Source organism: Lepus europaeus, chromosome 18, assembly GCF_033115175.1.
Source record: "Lepus europaeus isolate LE1 chromosome 18, mLepTim1.pri, whole genome shotgun sequence".
NCBI lineage: Eukaryota > Metazoa > Chordata > Mammalia > Lagomorpha > Leporidae > Lepus > Lepus europaeus.
In genome coordinates this window covers 76,278,097-76,298,111 of record NC_084844.1, presented here as the reverse complement: position 1 = coordinate 76,298,111, position 20,015 = coordinate 76,278,097, and the positions used below count along the sequence as shown (strand labels likewise).

Here is a 20,015-nt window from a genome sequence, read left to right as displayed (position 1 = left end):
TTCTGTATCCCCGCTTCTGCTATCTCCCAGGTATATAAGCGCCCCCCAGACACTACTACGCACGCCTCTCTCCTGCCTCCCGTTGAGTTGGGTCTGGAGACGGCGTCCGTGAGCGCTCCTGAAATAAAGCCGCCTCTTGCATTTGCATCGTCTGGTCTGAGGATTTTTGAGTCTGGGGTCGCAATCTAAAGGGCCCAGCGGGGATTAGGGTCCTTCATACATTTACTACAACTCTTAGTTTGTATGGACCCTTTACATTTTTAGTATTTAAATTTAATGAGATCATCTTGACTCTCTCAAGATTTCAAGGTCTATTAAGGATTGTTTTTTCTGTGGTTCACTGTATAAAGTATTTGGTTTAAGAGCTCCAGTGTTGTGTGTGACTCTTAGCATAGACAGTGAGTGAGCGAGTGAAATAAGCACGTGTGACTGCCACTTTCCTGGAAAGCTCTGAGTTTCAGGGCTACAGCAGGTGTGGGTAGCAGATGCACTTCAGTAAATGGGACTTCCAGTTTATCTGAATATTTATCTTTTACAAAAGGGGGGTGCGGAGCTTACAGCATTTGATTTGGATCTTTCTAGTATAAGAAATAATCACAGAACTTGTATGTAGACAACTTCCATTTTCAAAAGCCAGTTCAGAATCACAGTATAAACTTTGGGATCTACAACATGCTCATCTAACCACTCATTTTTAATGTGTTTTTTAGCAAAATTATAATGGTTTTATCTTTTTGCTTAATATCATGTACTTAATGTACTCATTATGTGAATTTTGTTATAGCTTATCAGTGATAAAACTGGCAGGAAATGTCATTATGACTTTGTTTCCCTAGGAAGGCATGTAAACAGTCATGCCTTGATAATAAAGTATACACTGTAACCTGCCACTTAATGTTAATATGGATTACATATTTTCAAAGGGAAAAATGTGACGGTATCCCCACCATCAGCATTATTATAATCATTATTCAGATTTGCTTAAGGAAATCCAAGCATTGCATAGTAAATAGATTTTTATTTCTCTAATAAGTTACAAATATTGATTAAAAAATCTCAGCTCTAACAACACTACACATCTGAAAACAAGCAGTTCAAATAATGCAAGCATGACATCACTCCATATAATTGAGGATGTTTTAGCGATGTGAAGGACAGTATCAGGGAAAGTACTGCTCCCAGTGGCTGGGAGTAGGCTGGGGGGTACCACTGCATTTTACCTATATGATTGTTAAGCTGCTGCTAAGAAATGCTTCATAGTATTTCTGTCTAGGAAACAGCTTCATATCATTGTCATCTGTTGGAAATGGTCATTTGATTTGGAATCAAGTGCTTGTTTTAAAAGTGTAGCTGTGAACATGTTTTTATCTGGAAATCCTGGGGAGATTGGAAAGAAGGGACCCTCAAAGAAGGAGGTACCTTTCTCGGAAGGGAGGAGAGAACTTCCACTTTGATTAAGGCCCTGTCAAAATAATGTCAGAGTTTGTGGACTCAAAAGGCTTTCCATAGCCATGGAAGCCTGTGACAAGAGCCTCGGGTGATCACTGACATGATAAATGAGAGTGTCAGTTGTTAAATCAAAACAGGAGTCACTGTGCATTTGCTCCCCATGTAGGACCTCTGTCTTTAATGAGTTGTGCTATGAGAATTAACAGTAAAACTTGTCTTCAGATGGTACTTTATATGTTGTGTGTGGGTGGCTGGGTGGGTGCAAACTGTTGAAATATTTACTTAGTATAGAGTTGATCTTCTGCATAAAACAATTAAAAATGTGTCTTAAGAATGGGATGGGAGAGGGAGTAGAAGGTGGGATGAGAGTGGAGGTGGAAGGGCCAATTTGAGGGAAAGAACTGCTATATTCCAAAAGCTGTACCTATGAAATTAAATTTATTAAATAAAAGCTTTATTAAAAAAAGAAGACGTCCAGTTTGAAAGGGAACTTTTGGAATGACAGAGGGAGGGCCTCTGTAAATAAACTTTTCCATAAATAAAAAGAAATCCTGGGGAGATTTAGCCATCTTTTCTCACCCTTCTCCCCCTAATTTTATTGGAGCTGGTGTCCAGATATGTAAAAGTACATGTTCTTAAAAATGGCTTTACTATTTAGGAGAGCGTTTTGCTAGGCATAGATTTGAAGAATAACTTTTTCATAATGTCTTTCATTCTCTCATCCTTGTTAGAGTGTACAGATTTTTCATGGTAATTGAATACTTTTTGTCATGGAAATGTATCTTTCATGTTTTTAAGTGCATTCATTTTACAGTTGTGATGTTATCATTGACTTTAAAGTAGCGGTAGAAATAAAAAAATGAACAAATAATTTTTTAGAAATTTTATTTACTTTCCAAGTAGAGTTATAGACTGTGAGAGAGAGAGAGAGACAGAGAGAGAGAGAGAGAGAGAGAGAGAGAGAGAGAGAGAGAGAGAGAAAGGTGTTCCTTCCATTGGTTCACTCCCCAAATGGCCGCTATGGCCGGCGCTGCACCGATCGGAAGCCAGGAGCCAGGTGCTTCCTCCTGGTCTCCCATGCGGGTGCAGGGGCCCAAGCACCTGGGCCATCCTCCACTGCCTTCCCCGGCCACAGCAGAGAGCTGGACTGGAGGAGGTGCAACCGGGACCAGAACCGGCACCTAAATGGGATGCCGGCGCCGCAGGCAGAGGATTAACCAAGAGAGCCATGGTGCCAGCCCCAAATGATCAAATAATTTTAAAAAGAACACCCAATATACCAGAAGGAAAAACTGCTGTTTTGTATTTTTGTGCAGGAATTGAATCTGAAAGCAGTTTGAAAAATGATTTGTTTACTTTTGTCTGGAATAAAATTGCTGTAACTTTCCCAGTGCATTTCTGAATTATTTTATAAGCCTGAGTGCTCTATCAATATAATTAAAACAACACAGGAAGTCAGGCACAACCCAGGTGATCCTTACCATCAAGGAGTAGAGGAAATGTTGATGGTGGCTTAGCTGCTGAGAGTTGGTTGGGCTTTATCAGCGGAATAGACAGTATATCATCAAAAATTGTGCATGTTGATGCTGTTATGCTCAAAGAAAATTGAGTTTACCCAAAATTTTGTTATTTGAGAAATTATTCTTTTTTACTTTATGCCCATAACACAAACACAGGTGAAAAAAAAAAAAAGGCCGCTAAATGTAGAGAACATTGTTGCATCAGTAACGCAAAGAATCAGCTGAGGTCAGTGAATGAACGTAGGCTTTACATTAACCCCAGCAATTCAACTTCCGGTCATAGCTAGCAATGCTCTGGAGTAGGTGCAGAGAAGCCATCCAAAAGGGTGTGGTGCCCTGGTGGTGACAGCACCGGGGTCATAACCTCTGACCTTGCTCTGACCAATCAACAAGCTTCCCTCCCCATGACCCCGGCAGCACTCCCGGGCCACCCTCCTGTCCACGTCAGGATCCTCCCTCAGCTGCCTACTGCGGGAGGCCGGCCTGGCCGCTCACCCTGGCCACAGTCATGGGCGCTGTCTGAAGGCCGCGTTGGCGCTGCATCCGGAGGTAAATCTGGGAGCGAGCTGTCGTGGTGGGGCGGGGGGCTGGAGGGTGGCGGGGCGCTGTGGGGACGGGGTGCCCTTCTTTGAAGAGGATGCCCTCCTGCTTGGCCAGCTGCCAGGCCTCCTCGCGGGGCCCCTGCTCGCTCACGGCCAGCTGCAGCATCTCGTCGTCCATCACGCGTGGCTCTATGGAGTTGTGCAGCCGGCTCATGTTCCCTGCATGACAGGCACTGCTGAGGTCTCCCCTGTTTTTATTCAAGATTGATTTATTTGAGAGGCACAGTTACAGACCGAGAGAGAGAGAGCAATCGATCAATCGATCCTTCTTCTACTGGTTCCCTTCCCAAATGGCCACAACAGCCAGCGCTGGGCCAGGCCAAAGCCAGGAGTCTGGACTCCATCCGGGTCTCCCACGTGGGTGGCAGGGGCCCAGGCGTGGGCGTGGGATTCAGCAGCCCTTAGGACACCGCTGGGGCACCCACATCTCATGCTGGGGTGCTGGGGTTCGAGCCCCGGGAGCTCCAGGCTCCCGCTTCCTGCTAACAATGCACACCTGGGAGGGGGCGGGTGCCGGCTCAAGTGCTCGTGGCCCCACCGCCCACGCCGGAAACCTGGGCTTTTGAGGTTATCTGGGGAGCACACTAGTGGACCGACCTCTCTCCCCGCTGTCCGCCCCGGGTCTCCTCTTGTCTCAGGCGCCAACTTCCGGGCTCCGTCGGTACAGCAACAGCGTCCCCCTGTTGCCAAGGAACCAAGCGCGGCCTCGCGGTCGCTAAGGGGAAGTTAAGAGGTAGACATTCTGGGTGAAAGTTGACACGTCACATGATCAGTTCTCCGGGCGAGGAAATCCTACCACACCAACCAGACTTAGAGAAAACAAACGTTTACCCAATCAGCACTTTCTGTGGGCGGGGATATTCGTGGATGCACCGCCATTCCTTGCCTGGTTTGAGTGATTGACTCGTCCTTTATCCAATAATACTAAGGATTCGTTAGCTTGACTGATATATGGACGAATCAACACGCAAAGCCTCTCTTTCGGAGGCGGGCCAGAGGAGGAGCCGCTGCGCCTGACGGGGACTTCAGCGACCTGAGGGTAGGGCGGGGGCGAGCGTCAGTCAGGTCAGGACCGGGGCTGGGGATGGCGGAGCCCCGGGCGGGCAGACTGGACGCCCCGTCCTCCGCCGCCGCCGCCGCCGCCGCCGCCGCCGCCGGGCTTTCCGTGCAAGATGGAGTTCCTCCTGGGGAATCCGTTCAGCACGGCGGTGGGACAGTGCATCCGTAAGGCCCCAAGAGCGGTGAGCGGCGGGGGTGGGTGATGGTGGCGGCTGTGGAAGCTGGTGCGGACCGCGCGGGCCGCTACCGGCTCAGGGTCCTCCGCCTCCAGCCCCGCAGCATCTGTTGGCGTCGCGCCTGGGCCGGGCAGCGGGGCCAGCTCACAGGACGGGTGCGGCATCCTGGTCGCCAGGCCTCCGCTGGGCAGCGGGATGCCCTGCCAGGAGGCGCCCCTGTGGCCCAGCTCATACTCTTGCGAGACTTCCAGCTTCCCTACCCATCCGGACCTGGCCCTCCCTGTCCCCTAGAGGTGGTGCTACACTGAGCGCCCTCTTCCACCCTGCCAGTCTCACGGCTCTGTCCCCCCCACCCCACCAGGGCCCGGTCTCCCGGCTGTCCGTGACGCCTGTCCCTCCCCGTCAGTACCAGCAGCCCTCAGACTGGGCGTCTCCCCAGAAAATGCCTCGAGTTGCAAGACCCGCTCGTTGGCGTGGTTACTCAGCCGAGCTTTTGAGGGAGCCGTGGTAGGGCGGGGTGCTGTGGGGGCGGGGTGCCCTGTGCAGCCGGCTCACGTTCCCTGCAAGATCGGCACTGCTGAGGTCTCCCCTGTTTTTATTTTTTTTAAGATTGATTTATTTGAGAGGCACAGTTACAGACAGAGAGAGAGAGATTGATCCATCCTTCATCTGCTGGTTCACTTCCCAAACAGCCACACAGCCAGCGCTGGGCCAGGCCAATGGCAGGAGTCTGGACTCCATCTGGGTCTCCCACGTGGGTGGCAGGGGCCCAAGCGCGGGCGTGGGATTCGGCAGCCCTTAGGACACCGCTGGGGCACCCACAAAATCTCTCGTGCTGGGGTGTCGGGGTTCGAATCTGTTCTCTCCTTAGTTTGTCTTTGGCTGCCCCGGTTGTTAGCATGGAGACTTGGTCACCAACAGAAAACTCCCTTTTATGCATATGCTAGCGTATAACTAAATGGTTTATGCATTTTAGGATTTTCTGTCAGTTTTGTGATTTTTTTGAAGAACAAATGATCTTTTTAATCATGGGGAACTATTGTTCCATAACTAAACTTTGAAATATACGTTTTGAGAACTTATATTTATATTTAACATATATTATATATATAATATTGGCATTGATTAGCATTTTCAGTTTCCTTAGTAAAAGTATTTTTATTCTACAGATGAAGTTGAAATGTAAAAATTGTAAGGAAAAAAACCTGTACTGTACTTCATTTATTCTTCTTAGTAATTACATCGATAGCATTATTATGCAAATTAGGGGTGCTGTTGGTTTATAGTGTGGCTTCAAGATGAGTATTTTTCCTAAAAGAAGTACAGAAGATAATTTAGGGAAGGGGCAAGGGTATATATATATACTGCATAGAACTGTTACAAAGCTGTTTCTTAACTGAAATGTTGCTTTGCAATCTCCATCATTTTAGTGTGTTTATTAAATTTTTTCCAGGAGATTCCAATAAAAATGGAAGAAGAACCAAGTTCTGCTTTGGACTCTGAAGAGACTTTTAGTTCTTGTAGGTAGGTAGTAAATACAGAGATATAGAATATTACAGGATAATGTATAAGATCCAATATCTTAGAGGATTCTAATCTTAGAATAGCAAGGAATTATGACTTGTGCTTTTAAAATGTGATAATATATAAATATTACTCTGATATGTGATTATCTGCAGAAATAATGAGTAACAGAAACTGTAATATCCCAAATGCTTGTAAATGAGCTTACATCAGATATCTGTTGCTCGCCTATCCTATAGTACACTGATTACAACAAATGTACATGTAGTATTAACCTTCATTATAATCTGCCCTTTGTTTTTCCATGTATCTTTTACAGTACTAAAGACTTCTCTCAGAGTACCTTCGAAAGGTTAACATGTAAATGTGATTGAATTAAGTGCTGTTTGTTAATGCCCTTTTAGGGCTCTTAGCAAACAGGGCAGTTACAGCTCAAACAGTATTTATTTGAAAGGAATCAGTAGTAAAGAAATATGTATTTTATTTATTTTTTTGTTACCATTCACTTCACAACTTGTATTTTTCTTTATGTTTATTATAACATTTATAATGCATGTTTATTTATTTATTTATTTATTTATTTATTTATTTATTGGCAGGCAGAGTTACACAGTGAGAGATAGAGACAGAGAGAAAGGTCTTCTCTTTCCATTGGTACAACCCGCAAGTGGCCGCTACGGCCAGCGCGTTGCAGCCACATGTTGCGCTGATCCGAAGCCAGGAGCCAGGTGCTTCCTCCTGGTCTCCCATGGGGGTGCAAGGCCCAAGCACTTGGGCCATCCTCCACTGCACTGCCAGGCCACAGCAGAGACCTGAACTGGAAGAGAAACAACCCGGACAGAATCCAGCACCCCTACCAGGACTAGAACCTGGTGTGCCAGCACCACAGGTGGAGGATTAGCCTAGTGAGCCGCAGTGCTGGTCATGTGATGCATTTATGATAACATAATAAACAGCAAATGTTTATTAACAGAAAACCCAGGAAGAACAAAGTATAAAGTATTTTCAGTATTTGAGAATTTCTATACTGAACCAAGTTGTATAAGATCTTGACTTTTTTCTTTTAGGAAAAGAAAGTGCGGATTCAATGTTAGTACATTTTACCATTGTAGAGGACCATGTATATTTTGGAAGAAATACTTTGAGTTCATTGTCCTTAGGGTGCATTAGTTCTGCTGCTTGTCTAACAGCTCTATAAGATATATGTGAGAATCACTGTGTACCTTGAAACTCATTTCAGTATTAAACTCTATCATTTTCTATAGTAAACATGGAGAATTTGGGTAGTTTGTGTTCTTATTTGTATCCATATTCCATCTCCCTTCCCGGGCTGTGTCATTTGTTTCCTCAGATCCCAGGCTGGCTTTATGTGTAGAATGGTGCCTTGTATACAGGAAGCACTTCAGAAGGTGGTAAATGGGAACATTGTTACAATTTGTTTATGAATTCCAGAAATGAGATGATAACTGAAATACTTGACATCTTTATTTTCTACCACTTGGAATCAGTGTAAATAGTCGTTCAAGTGTCACAAACACTATGAAAGCCTTTATGTGCCTGTGGAATTCTGGAAGGGCAGCCTTACAGCAGTGAAGCGCCTATACTGTTGTGGTTTTTCACTGTGCCCTGCCCGTCCTACTTTATAAATGCTGTAGTTCTCCAAATCCTACCTTTAGTGCTAAAGGGTAATATAAAGCTAGACTTTGACATCTTAAATAATAGAGAGATTCCCCTCTCTGAACCTGTCACAGCCGATCACAGCAAGCAAAAGCATGAATGTAAAAGATAGTTAAATTAATTAATTAATGATTTCGCATGTGACTGAGGAATGTTAATATGATAATATATGTAAAATATATGATGGAAATACTATTAGGGTAAATATAAACAATCACCAAGTCAACATGGAGGGAGAGTATGGATTTCAGAGGCAGAAAAATGTCTTCACATGTGTATAAATTTCACTGGTGAATTCTAGCTTATAGTTTCATTTGTAGTTTAATTATAATAAATAACACACAATATAAAGAGAAATGTTGTATTGTGAAGAAGAATGATATTTTTTAGTTTATTTTTTCTATGAATATTTGAAGATTAAAATAAATTAGTATTACTGAATTATGATTATGTTTTGAAAAATTCCTAAGGTAACTTTGCACAATAAATACTATTGTTGTTCACTACATATTTTTAATCAATGCTTGTCACTGTTGTAATGTTAGCATATTAATTTGGTGTTGTAATAAAAAGGCAAGATAAAAAGTTCAGGTAATACAGTATACTATGTAAAAGTAGGCTTTTAATAGTTGGCAGGCCAACACTGCTGTTAAATAGTATTATAGTATGTAAAGTGTGAAATTAATATTTTTCTACCCAGTAGGCAGTAGCTCTTATAATGTAATAACTTAACTGTGAATTTAGCACTTGGGTTAAAGTAGAATTCATAGAAGCACAGAGCTGGTGTATATTTTCTTATTAATGTTAATAGACAAAACCTAGAAAAATGTAGCAGTGTCATATTAAAATAGCCACAGAATTATTAGTAAAATTTGCTTTAGAAGATGAAAATTATTTTTCTGCTGCCATTATAGCTTTTTTAAACTAACTAGTAACTGTTATTCAAAAAAACAGAAATTTTCCAATGGGGCCTGTGTGTAGGGCGGAAGGAAAGGGTTCGGATCCTGTCCCGGCCACTTGCTGGCCCTCTGGGTGGCCTCAGCACACCTGACCTCCACGGACCTCCGGCAGCTATGAGATGCTGGGCTCAGGGCCAGCGCTGTGACGTGGTGGGTGAAGTCGCCGCCTGTGATGCCTGCATCCCATCTGAGCACTGGCTTAAGTCCAGCTGCTCTACTTCCAGCCCAGCTCCTCACTCATGGTGTGGGAAACCAGCAGAAGATGGCCAAAGTGCTTAGGACCCTCCTGCCCATGTGGGAGACCCGGATGGAGCCCCTGCTCCTGGCTCTGGTCTGGCCCAGCCTGGGCTGTTGTGGCCATCTGGAGAGTGAACCAGCAGGCGAGAGACCTCTGTTTCTCCTGCCGTCTCGTGCTGTAACTCTGCCTTTCAAATAAATAAATAAATCTTGGGGAAAAAATAAGCAGCAGCTGGACCCCCAGGCCGCTTGGCAGGACCAAGCAGTGGGGGTCTCCCTGCAGGCTCAGGACAAATGTCACAGCCTACTTCTATGCAGGGAGATGCAAGCTGCACACACCAGGGACCACAGCCAGGGGGACCACAGCCAGGGGCCACAGCCAGGGGGACTACAGCTGGGGGCCATAACTAGGGGGACCATGGCCAGGGGCAATAACCAGGGGGGCCACATCCAGAGGCCACAGCTAGGGGGACCATGGTCAGGGGCCACACAGCCAGGAGGACCTTATCGAGGGGCCACAGTGAGGGATGACCATAGCCAGGGGCCACATCTGGGGGCCACAGCCAAGGAGAACCACAGCTAGGGGGGCCACAGCCAAGGGGACCACACCAAGGGGGCCACAGCTGGGAGAACCACAGCCATTGATGACCACAGCCATTGATGACCACAGCCGGGGGGCCACAGCCAGGGACCACACCCATGGGCCACAGCCAGAGATGACCACAGCCAGGGGGACCACAGCCAGGGAAACCACACAGCCAGGGCACTGCCAGGCCCTTTCCTGTCCCCTTGGCCCTCACCAGAGTGCCCACCCTGGGCTGCAGCTGGCTCAGGGCAGCCACCTCATGCTTGCTCACCTCTGTGACCACAGCTCAGCGAGGTGCCTGTCAGAGGGACAGATGCGAGGGGCGTCTGGAAGCAGCCCAATGTCCCTGGGTGGAGGTCGCTCCAGAAATTGGGGCAGGGGCCAGGGTTGATGGGGCAGGGGCAGGACTTGTGAAGGCCGAGGTGTAGTGCTCTCCATGCCCTACGGGGCCCCTTGTGGGTTCTGGGCTCCAGGTGACAGTGGACACAGCTGTGCCCCTTCTCCCCAGAGCCCGTCCCCAGGCAGCTGGGTCCTGCCCCGGAGCTCAGCGCGGCAGAGCAGGGAGTGCGCAGCTGGGGGTCCGCGCGCCAGCTGCCAGGCGGTGCTCCAGGCTGCAGGCTGAGGTCGCTGGCGGGAGACCTGGGCGCAGGTCCCAGGGAAAGCACTAGAATCCTGCCACATTTGTCTCCTGACTGCCATGTGTTTTCAGCATCTGTGTTGGAAATTGTGCGGGAGCCTGGTCTCATCGAGGGGCGGGGCGTGGCAATGCGGCTCCCTGCTGGGAGCCCTGCCTGTGTTCCCGAGCTGGCAGTACCCCGGGGCCTTCTGCTGACCTGCAGAGTAATTGGCATTTTCAGAGCTGGCTTTCTTCGTAAATAATGACATTTTTCCATCTCGCGGAGGACACTGGCTGTCGGGAGACGTGGGCGAGGCCAGCCCTGCCGGGGCCCTGGAGAGGTGACCAGAAAGACCCTGGTGGGCTCCCAAATTGGTTTGTTTGCCAGATAATCGGAGGCGAGAAGACACCATAATAGGACACGGGCGGCTCTGAGGCTCGCACGGGGCATGGCAATGGGGGCTGTCACCGCTCACCGGCAGGAAAAGCAGATGGTCTGCCTCCTGGCACCTGGGCCGAAGCAGCGAGAATTACCGCGTGGACATTTCCTGACGGCAGAGGCAGGCTGAGTTGGGTAGCGTAGTCAGGAGGACTTTCCCTGCGCACCCCTAGATGTGCGCTCTGAGCAGGTGCGGCTTTGGCGGGAGCCAGGCGGGAGTCATGTTGGAGGCTTGAAGTGCAGGGCCCTGGGGGTGCCCGCTTGGGGGGAACGGACCCCTGGACGTAGAGCAGGTGCCTCCATACTGGACAGTGCCCGCCACAGAGGGGCAGGAGGGCTTCAGGCAGCACCTGGCAGCGCAGGATACGTCAGCACACCCTGGATGGCAGGAAGGAGCCGGACGGGCCCCTCCCCACCTCAGCCAGCTGCAAGTGTGGCCTGTTTGGAACCCACCATGGCCTGCACAGGGCGGGGGGCAGCAGGAGGTGGGCAGAGCCTAGTAGACCGTCGAGGCTCTCACTGGCTGCTGGGCGGCTTGGGTTGGGGTCAGACGTCGAAGTGGGAGGCTGGCAGAATAGTCCAGACAGGAGTTGGTGGTGCTCAGAACCCCCCCACACACACACACACCCTTATACCCGCTTCTTGCCAGCCCTGCCACACTGGGGCCGCTGTCCCCTTCAGAACTGAGCTACAGGGAGCTGTAGTGTCCGGGAGATGAGTCCGGTGTCCGGGGCACCCTGGGCTGTGCCATTGTCCTCCCAGGTTCTCCCCGCCACATCCCCCCGTGCTGGGGGGTGCACCTGGTTCTCAGTGTGCGTCACCCTTGTGGTTGAATGCAAGGGACACTGAAGCCTTGGGGACAGGCCAGTGCCCAGGGACCGAGGCTGCCCGGGGAAGCTGTCCCTGCATGCATACCAGGAGGGCCTGGGGCAGCACACACTGGCTGGCCCCCTGGGGGAGAGCCCCTCACAGGGCCTCCTGCAGCCAACAGAGCCCCAGCACTGCCCCCTGGTCAACAGAGGTGCTGTAGCCTGTGGCCCTTGGGGCGTCCCCAGCTCCCAGCAGAACCAGTGACCTCCCCCCACCCCCTGGCCCAGGAAGACGAGCCGAGCAGATCTCTCCAGGAGTTTGCTGTCCATGGCTCCCAAGGACTCCTCCATCCTCTCCTGGATCCGAGCTTGATTCCTGCCCATTCTGCTCTTTCCCCAGGGACCCGTGATTTGCCAACTCTCCGTCCTTGTCCTTACACACCGCCCCGAGAGGTGCGGCCGCCATTCCAGGCGGCGGCTGGCAGAGCAGGTCTGTTTGCCAGTGTGCTCGGCAGCAGTTCTTGCCAGCAGTAACAGGAGTTGGCTGAGAAGCTGGCCAGGGTGGGAGGGGATGGTAAGAGCTTGACCAGGAACCCAGCTGAGATCCCCAGAGAGGGCGGTGGAGGCCGAGGGCGGTGCCGTCTCCACTCACCCTGAGTGACCGTAGGACGCTTCCTTGTGCTGACAACCGAGCCCCTGCGTCCCCACCACTGCGACCGTGGTGTACCCCGCATTCTGTGCTCGTTCTGACATGGCTGGCAGGTGTCCGGGGCGGGGACAGCTCCAGGCTGCTGTCCCCGCTGCCTGCCTGTCCTGGGCTTGGCAGGGCGCCAGCGGAGGTGATGACCCAGGAGGCAGCGTTTTGCAGGAAGGTGCAGCCTCGGCACGGGTGCTAATTGGAGCTGGGTTCACAGGAGCGGCAGCACTGGGAGCGGGGAGAACCCAGCGCTAATTACACTAGCACCACACCAGCGTCCCCCGAGGCAGGGAGCGAGCAGGCCCAGTTGTGCCGAGGTGGCTGGCATCTTGCTGCTCACTTTGGTCACGTCTCCACGCATGCCAGGCACTAACTCTGGGCGTCCCCGCGAGCCCTTGCTGAGGAGAACACCTGTCCACCAGGCTGTGGGGATGCCTGCTCCCCGACTTCCTGAATTCTGGCCATGTGGGGCACCAATGGGCACCCGGACGGGGACAGGGCAGCAAACAAGGTGTGGTCGGGGTCTCTCAGGGTGCTGGGGCGTGTCGAGGAGGAGGCTGGGTCAGGGCTGAGATTCTGAATCCAGCCCCAGGCCAGGCTGCGGAGGCTGAGGGTGCAGCAGAGCTGGGCAGATGGGTGCTGCTAGGGGCAGAACCCCTGGTGGTTCCGTGGACGGCAGGAAGAATCCTCCTGCCGGTGACGACCTGCGCTGTCCCCAAACACAGTCCTGAAGAACGGGGTCCCTGGTGAGTTTTCAAGCCCTCAAGGGAACAGTTTGACCATAGACTATTCCATTTGTTCTCTCTGCCTGCACCCTCCTCCCACAGCTCCCCTGCTTGCGGAATCCCATTGGCCCAACCAGGTGGTGGCCACCTTGCCTGGTGCCCAGCTGTCCGGGTCGGCCCTGCCCAGTGGGGGCCACGCTGGGCACCCCTGGTGACATAGTTGTTGTTCAACTGCTCCTTCACCCTAATGGGGGTCTCCCGAGGGCAGCGACCTGGGTGTCTTGGGTCCCCGTGGCCTAGTAGGTGCTTATGGGGTGTCCAGAACACTCGTACCGTGCCCTTGGGATTTGGAGCAAGGCCGAGCATCATGCAGGGGAGAGAGCCGAGGCTACCCCGGTTCTGTGTGGTGGGTGCCCCTGACCAAGTGGTCCCCAGCAGCGGGAGGCACTGGCAGGCACCTGAGTGAGTGGAGGGGGTGTGGGCACCACGGAACCCGGAGCACAGGATGAAGGAAGCCCCTGTGGTGACCCCTGCTCTGGAAGAGCCAGCAGCCCCGCCCCTGCCAGAAGCACTGTCCACAGGCTCACCTGGTCACTGCCGGGTGAATGAATGAATGAGTGAGTGATGTTGGAAATCTACGGGTTCCCGACAAGACCGAGATCCGTATAGTAAGCAGAATCCACCACGTTTCATGCGCTTTTCAGCTTTTCTTTATTGCTTCTCTCCTTCCTCTCCTCTCCTTTCTCGTTCTCCCCAGGCGTCCCTCTTATATAGTCCACAGCCCGATTACTAAAAGTGGGCATGAACACAGGATGTGCTTCCTCAAACTATTGTTTCAGTTTGAGTCCTGCATGAAAAACAGGATGTACTTCAGTCCGTTGTTTCGGTTTAAGTGAGCCAGGCTACGTGACCTCCAGCCGCAGGGAATGGTTGTCACGAGCGGCCGGCCTGTGGTTCCCCATGTGAGTGAATGAATGAATGAGGGCAGGAGCACTGCGTGCTGTGCACTGTTGGCTCGGCAGCCTTGGGGAGGATGGCTCCAGGGTCGGGGTCTCAGGCAGGCACTGTCTGGGGAGCGGAGACCCAGTGCCGAGCTGGGAGAATCAGGGGCCAGGCTGGGCCTCCACGCGGTCCCTGAGGCAGCCGAGGAGCCGGGGGCCGGCTCTGCAGGTGGCTGGCAGGTGGAGGGGGCTCCCCAGCCAGCCTGGGAGATGGGCACCCTCCCTGGGGGGCAAGGCCCCCTCCCTGGCCTCCCTTCAGGTCTTCATGGCTGGTGCGATCCCAGCGACACTCACAGCTTGCTGTGTTCTGCCCTCCGGGGGACCCGTCTGTCCTGGTCTTGCACATGCGTGACCTGGGCCAGGGGCTTAAGTCAGACCCACCATTGGGAAGTCGTGGATGCATTCGGCAGATTTCGGTCCCACTGGGCACCACGTGGCCCTTGAGACCCTCGGCAACTTCTTGCACCCTGCCTGCCCTCTGGGCGTGTGAGGCAGGAGGAAGCATCTGTGGGGGAGGGGCTCCTGTGGTTTCCCAGCCTCCCCGACACCCCTCCAGGGGACCAGGGGCCTTGGGGTGGGGCCAGCTGTGGAGCAGACCCCAGCATGAGTGAGGAGTGTGTACTGGAAAGTTTCTATCCTGCCTCCTTCCACCTATCTGAGAGCCCTCCAAGGGCTACAGGTGTGCACCTGGGTGCCCCCAACCAGGGCCCAGACAGACGGACACCCATAGTCAAGCCCTCCTCTGAGGTTCCAAATGCCACTCTGCTGGCCACTGGAGGAGGTGCCCCTTGCGTGGGGCAGCCATGGCTGAAGGCAATAGGCCACCACCACCAACCGCCGCAGCTGGGTTCAGCAGGGGCTGCAAACAGCCAGTTGGCCAGACTCGAGATCCATCTTGTTTCAAGAGTTTGTTTTTCCAGACTCTCTCCAAGTCTGTTTTAATCCACCAAAAGAGGAGCTAAGTTTGATAAATAAAAGAAGATTAAAAATGGTAGAGAAAAGTGTTTTCCCCAGCTCCCGAGAGAGCACTGCCAAAATCGAGCGTCAAAACCAAAATAGAAGCCATCAAATGTCTGATGTCTGTGTTTCTGAGCGAAACGGCAGGCGCGGCTTCAGCCCAGCCGGCCCCCGGCTGGAGGGGCTCCCGCGGGTTCACCCTGGTCAGGACCTGGGGCTTGGAGCTGCTGGGTCCTCCGTGGTGCAGCCCAGGCCCAGCCATCCCCACCTCTCGGCCAGAGTATCTGTGATATCATTGGACCTGGACTCCGGAGCGCTGGCCCTGGAGCCGAGGTGGGTGACACGCACTTGCGGGCGCGGCTCTACCAGCACCAGGCGCCCGTGAGACACCAAGCACGGCGATTGATAGCAGTGACAGAGAGAGCAGCTCACTCATGCCAGGGACCCTGCCCCCTCCCAGATGGCCCCTGGATCTTGAAGACAACCTAAGCCAGCGGAGGCCCAGGGCCAGCGACACCCACCGGGCCTGGGGGACCGCATTCCCCATGCAGCCCAGATCTGGGGTGTTGGGTGTCCGTACCCCTGGGTCCCTCTTGCCGCATCTGATGCACGATCAAGTTTGAAACCCAGGAGAGCACACCCCACCCCGTGGCCATGGCTGACCAGGGGACGGGTGAGGAGGCCAGCTCCCCTCGCCCCATGTCCCCCACTGTTGGTGACTGGGCCCGTCACAGCAAGCCGTCCTGCCCCGCGGGCCCTCGCTCCTTGTCCCCATTCATGCCTGGAGATCTTCCCTCCTGTGTGTCTTCTGCTGTTGCCCAGGTGGGAGCGAGTGGCCCTGGAGCCCCCAGCCCCATGGCTGCAGCTCCTTGAGCCCCTGGTGGGAGCCTGGCTGGGGCCGAGGGCCTCCCAGGCCTGGGCAGCCCTGGCTCGTGACTCAACTGTGGCCCGGGAGATGGCCGGGACTTGGTGTGGTGCCACCACTCTCCCGAGCACCCCCAGCCACCCTCTCCAGGCACTGCCGCCCCCACCGCCCACAGTGGGGCTGCGTCTGCCTAGCCGTGTTCCTCAGGTCCGTGTGAGCCTGGATTCTCAGACAGGCTGTGGAGTTTTGAAATTAAGCGGCTCTCTCAGGTAGCCACGGCCACAGAACCTCTACCCTTACAAACCAGGGACTTGGTGGTTCCCATGGCACCCGTGACGTGGCTCTGGGTTCTGTGGAGTGTGAGACTGTGGGCTGGGCTCAATGGGGAGGAGTAGGGTGGACTCGCTAGGGACCTCCCAGCCCTGCCCCTTCCCCCCGTGTCCCCTCACCCCAGCACCCCGGTGCCGGGCAGCCAGTGGAGGCTTAGGAAGTGCTTGGCTCCTGGTGGGGCCAGGCCAAATGTTTTTGCTGAATTCATTATCTTTCTTAGAAGGAGCGTGCACAGTGCCACACACCCACTTGCCGAAAGGAGCCGTTTGGCCACAGAGACAGAAACCGAGGTGACCTGGAGGAGTTTGCAAGTATAGCAGGTGAATCCTGCCAACGTGGAGTGAGGGTGTCGGGCGTGTTGTCAGCTGTCCCACAGGCAGCACACACCCTTCCTCTGGGGCTGGAACGGCCTCAGCGTGTCGCAGTCATGTGGGCCACCCAGGACCGCCAGGGGCTTGTGGAGCCCGGGTTGGTCCTCACACAGCGAGCATTTGTGCCTGCACTGATTGGATTCCAGTGTTTGGCATCACCTTCCTGGGGAGGGCATTTGGAGAAGCAGGGTACAGGGATTCAGCACACGGGGCTCAACCTGGGGACCTGGCCACCCCAATGGACTGGGCGTCCCTGGGGGTCAGGGTCCTCCGTCCGCCCCCACTGCCGTGTGGCCCCTGTGCTGGTGCTGCTGTGAAGCCCACAGCAGCCGTGGATCCATGAGGCCACGCCACGCCCTGGGAGTGCGGAGTGTGCCATGTGTGCCGAGCGTGCTGAGCGTGGAGGCCCCATCTCCTCCACTTCGCAGGTCCCGTGAGCCCCCTGCTCTGCAGGATGCGAGGCGCAGGCAGGGCTGCCGGCTCCATGATGTCATGGCAGGGGTGGGGGCGGAAGTTGCTGATTTCACCAGACCCCTCGCGGGAGCATCGGTCACAGTTCCAAGCCGATGACGTTTCTCCATGGGACCCAAACACGGCTGTGCAGTGACCTCCTTCCTGCTGGGCACACGTGTTGGATGCATGTCTGTCCCTTGGCTTCCCCATTGCAGTGCCTTCTGTCGCCCTGGGAGGCTGAGACAGGGCCGGTGGCCAGGTGGGGGCTGAGCAGGTAGCGTGCCTGGCCAGGACAAGGTGTGAGCATGGGGAGACAAGTGGACATGGGGGCAGCCGAGGCTTCTGGGGGAGGCAGAAAGAGATGACCTCATGCGGTGCCTATGCACTGTGGGGCGTGGGGTGGGGGGGCGGCTCTCTGGATGGCTCTGGGCTCTTGTGTGTGCCAGTGGTGGTGGCGGTGGCATGGGTCTGAGCCACGGGAGGCTCTGCTGTCCCAGGCAGGCAGTGGAGTCTGCTCCCCAGGAGCAAGCTCAGGAGGCTAAGGCGGACACAGGGAACAGAGGCTTCAACCTCAGAGCTGGAGGACACCATGCCTATGAGAGTGACCCCGGCCCAGCCCGAAGGGGCATCTGGGACCAAAGTTCACGCCCCCACCCTGCCCCCAAACTTCAGCTCCTGAGCACCCCCCCCAGCTCCTTTGCATGGGAAGCTATAGCTCAGAGGCTTCGGCCAGAGCCACACGCAGGTGGTGGGTGGAGCTGGATGCTGTGGGTCCTGGGCCAGGCCCCTCCCCTGGGTCTCAGGCTCCAGGAAAGTGCCGGAGCCTGCAGGGTCCCATCCCCTGCGTGCCCAGCCCCAGGGGAAGCCACTCCCTGCCTGGCTGCCTCTGCAGTGCCTCAGCCGGCCGGAGTGAGCCTGGCATCAGTGTGGCAGGACCACACTAGTGACCACTGCATCCAGCTCACTGGGATTGTGACACAGACCTGGAGGAGGCCGGGGCACGGGCAGCCCCAGCAGACAGACGCCCGGTGAAGGGAGCCGAGCTGTAGGGGGCGCTCAGTCCAGCTCTGCCCTGGAGGCTCCATCCGGCCCTCAGGGCCACGATGGGACCCCTGTCCCGAGACAGCAGCCCCTGGCCCAAGACAGCAGGGCCCAGGCCATGGCCAGTGTACAGACACTCACCACTACAGAGGCACAGGCAGGGGCTGGGCCATCAGGAATTCCACCGTGGAACTCCTTGATATTTGGCTTAAAGTTCAGCTCTAAATATAGCATCCTGGGGTGAGCCGCGTGTTGTCTTAGGTGTCGGGGGGGGCGGGGGTCTCAGGAACAGGGAGATCCCAGCAGCTAGTGGCCCTTCCACTGCCAGGACCTTGGCCCTAGGAGCCAGGCCCTGCCTCCCTGAGGCCCCCAGGCCCCTGTGCGCAGGTGGAGGCTGTTGTTGGTAGCATCTGGGTGGGTGTCCGAGTTGGGGGGGGGGCGAGTCACTTTGCAAACTGGCACGGAGCTTCTTGTGGGAAGGCCGCTGGCTCTCCCGGGTGCCTCTCCCGGCTGAAGCTGGCCTCCAGACCCCTCTACCCGGCCCCACGCCCTGCAGCCTGTCGGGAACCTGCATGGCCCCTGCCACGGGGTCTCGGGGTGCCCCTCCCCGGGGAGCAAGGTCCTTGCCTGCCTGCCCTGGGCTGGGGTCCTGGGTCTGCCCGCTCCCCCTCCAACTGGCTCTGGGAGCAGAGTACGGCTTCCAGGGGCATGGCTAAGGCTGGCCCTGGAGGAGGGCAGAGCGGGGCTTGCTTGGAGCCCTGGTTCAGGAACAGAATCCCCTGAGGTTGAGCCGGGGCTGCGTGTGAGGGTCAGCCGTGGCCCCACCTGGCCTGGCCTCGCTGGATCAACCATGGAACCCCTCTGGGGCTTGGCAGAGTGGGGGTTCCCCCATAGATTACCTCGGAGGACACGATTCATCGATCCTGTCAGAGGTCTATGCATCGCACTGATAGCTGCAAAAACTTAAATAAATATTTCCCATCTGAGGAGGGGCCTGGCCCAGCCCGCACAGCGGCCCCGCTGACCCTGGAGGCAGAGCTGACTGTGGGCGGCACGGCTCCTGCGAGCCTGTCCAGGAAGCAGCCAGCCGCGAGCACCCTTCCTGCCCCCATCCCCTCCTCCTCCTGCCCCAGCCCAGCCCCACGCTGGGGGTATGAGCTGAATCTGTGTGGTGACTGTGGGGACAAGTGGCCCCACCACCAAACGGCCCCTGCCTGGTGGACACCATAGGGCCTCGGCCCAGGCCACACGGCCACCCACGGGGCTCCTGCTGTGTCTGCAGACTCGGGAGTGGTCACTGCCCTGCCTCATGGGGCCGGCTGACCTCCCTGTCCACTCCTGGTGCTGACCCTCTGGCTGCAGGCTCTTCCCACTTTAACCCCGGGGGCTCCCCCTGTTCAGAACCACGAAGATTGAACCCCGAGAGGGCCCCAAGCAGGCAGCAGGGCCTGGCCGGCCCCACTCCAGAGCAGGGGTGGGCGGGATGGGGCGAGGGGGCAGAGGTCAGAGGGCAAAGCACAAGGCCCCTGGGCCGTGGGTGCTGAGACAAGGGCTCAGGTCAGCTGGTGACCGGGCCCGTGGGTGTCTCAGGGAGAGGTGGCTGGCAGGCTCTGTGTTTGCCCTGGAGGGCCACCCTGTCTTGTCCCTGCCTGTCCCTCCCCCCGCTGCTTGGCGTGGGTCACAGTCCGGCATGCAGGTCCAGCTCCGTCCAGCCAGGAGCAGCCAAGATCCCCGTGGGAGAACGTGGCCTCCGGCAGAGGGGAGCTTCTTGCTTTCCCGCCCTGCCCAGGGTCTCCCTCCCCAGCAAGTGCAGCTCAGGGCCCCACCTCCTCCTCATCCAACCCCAGCTCCTAAAGCCCCCAGCTGTACAGGAGGACCAAGCCCAGGCTGGGGCAGGGTCTCCAGGGAGGCACAGCCGGGTG

At 54.8% G+C, this 20,015-nt stretch overlaps 1 long non-coding RNA gene and 1 pseudogene across 2 annotated transcripts; both read left to right on the top strand.

Annotated features, from left to right (window-relative positions):
* The window catches only part of LOC133747049 (adenomatous polyposis coli protein 2-like), an 834,579-nt pseudogene that overhangs the window by 200,200 nt on the left and 614,364 nt on the right, over positions 1–20,015 (top strand).
* LOC133747340 (uncharacterized) lies at positions 4,699–8,450 on the top strand. Of its 2 annotated transcripts, none has more exons than XR_009864313.1 (3): positions 4,699–4,795; positions 6,260–6,330; positions 6,930–8,450. It is a non-coding gene; the product is annotated as an uncharacterized LOC133747340 (long non-coding RNA). The 2 variants fall into 2 exon arrangements; XR_009864312.1 differs by having other exon boundaries at positions 4,699–4,812.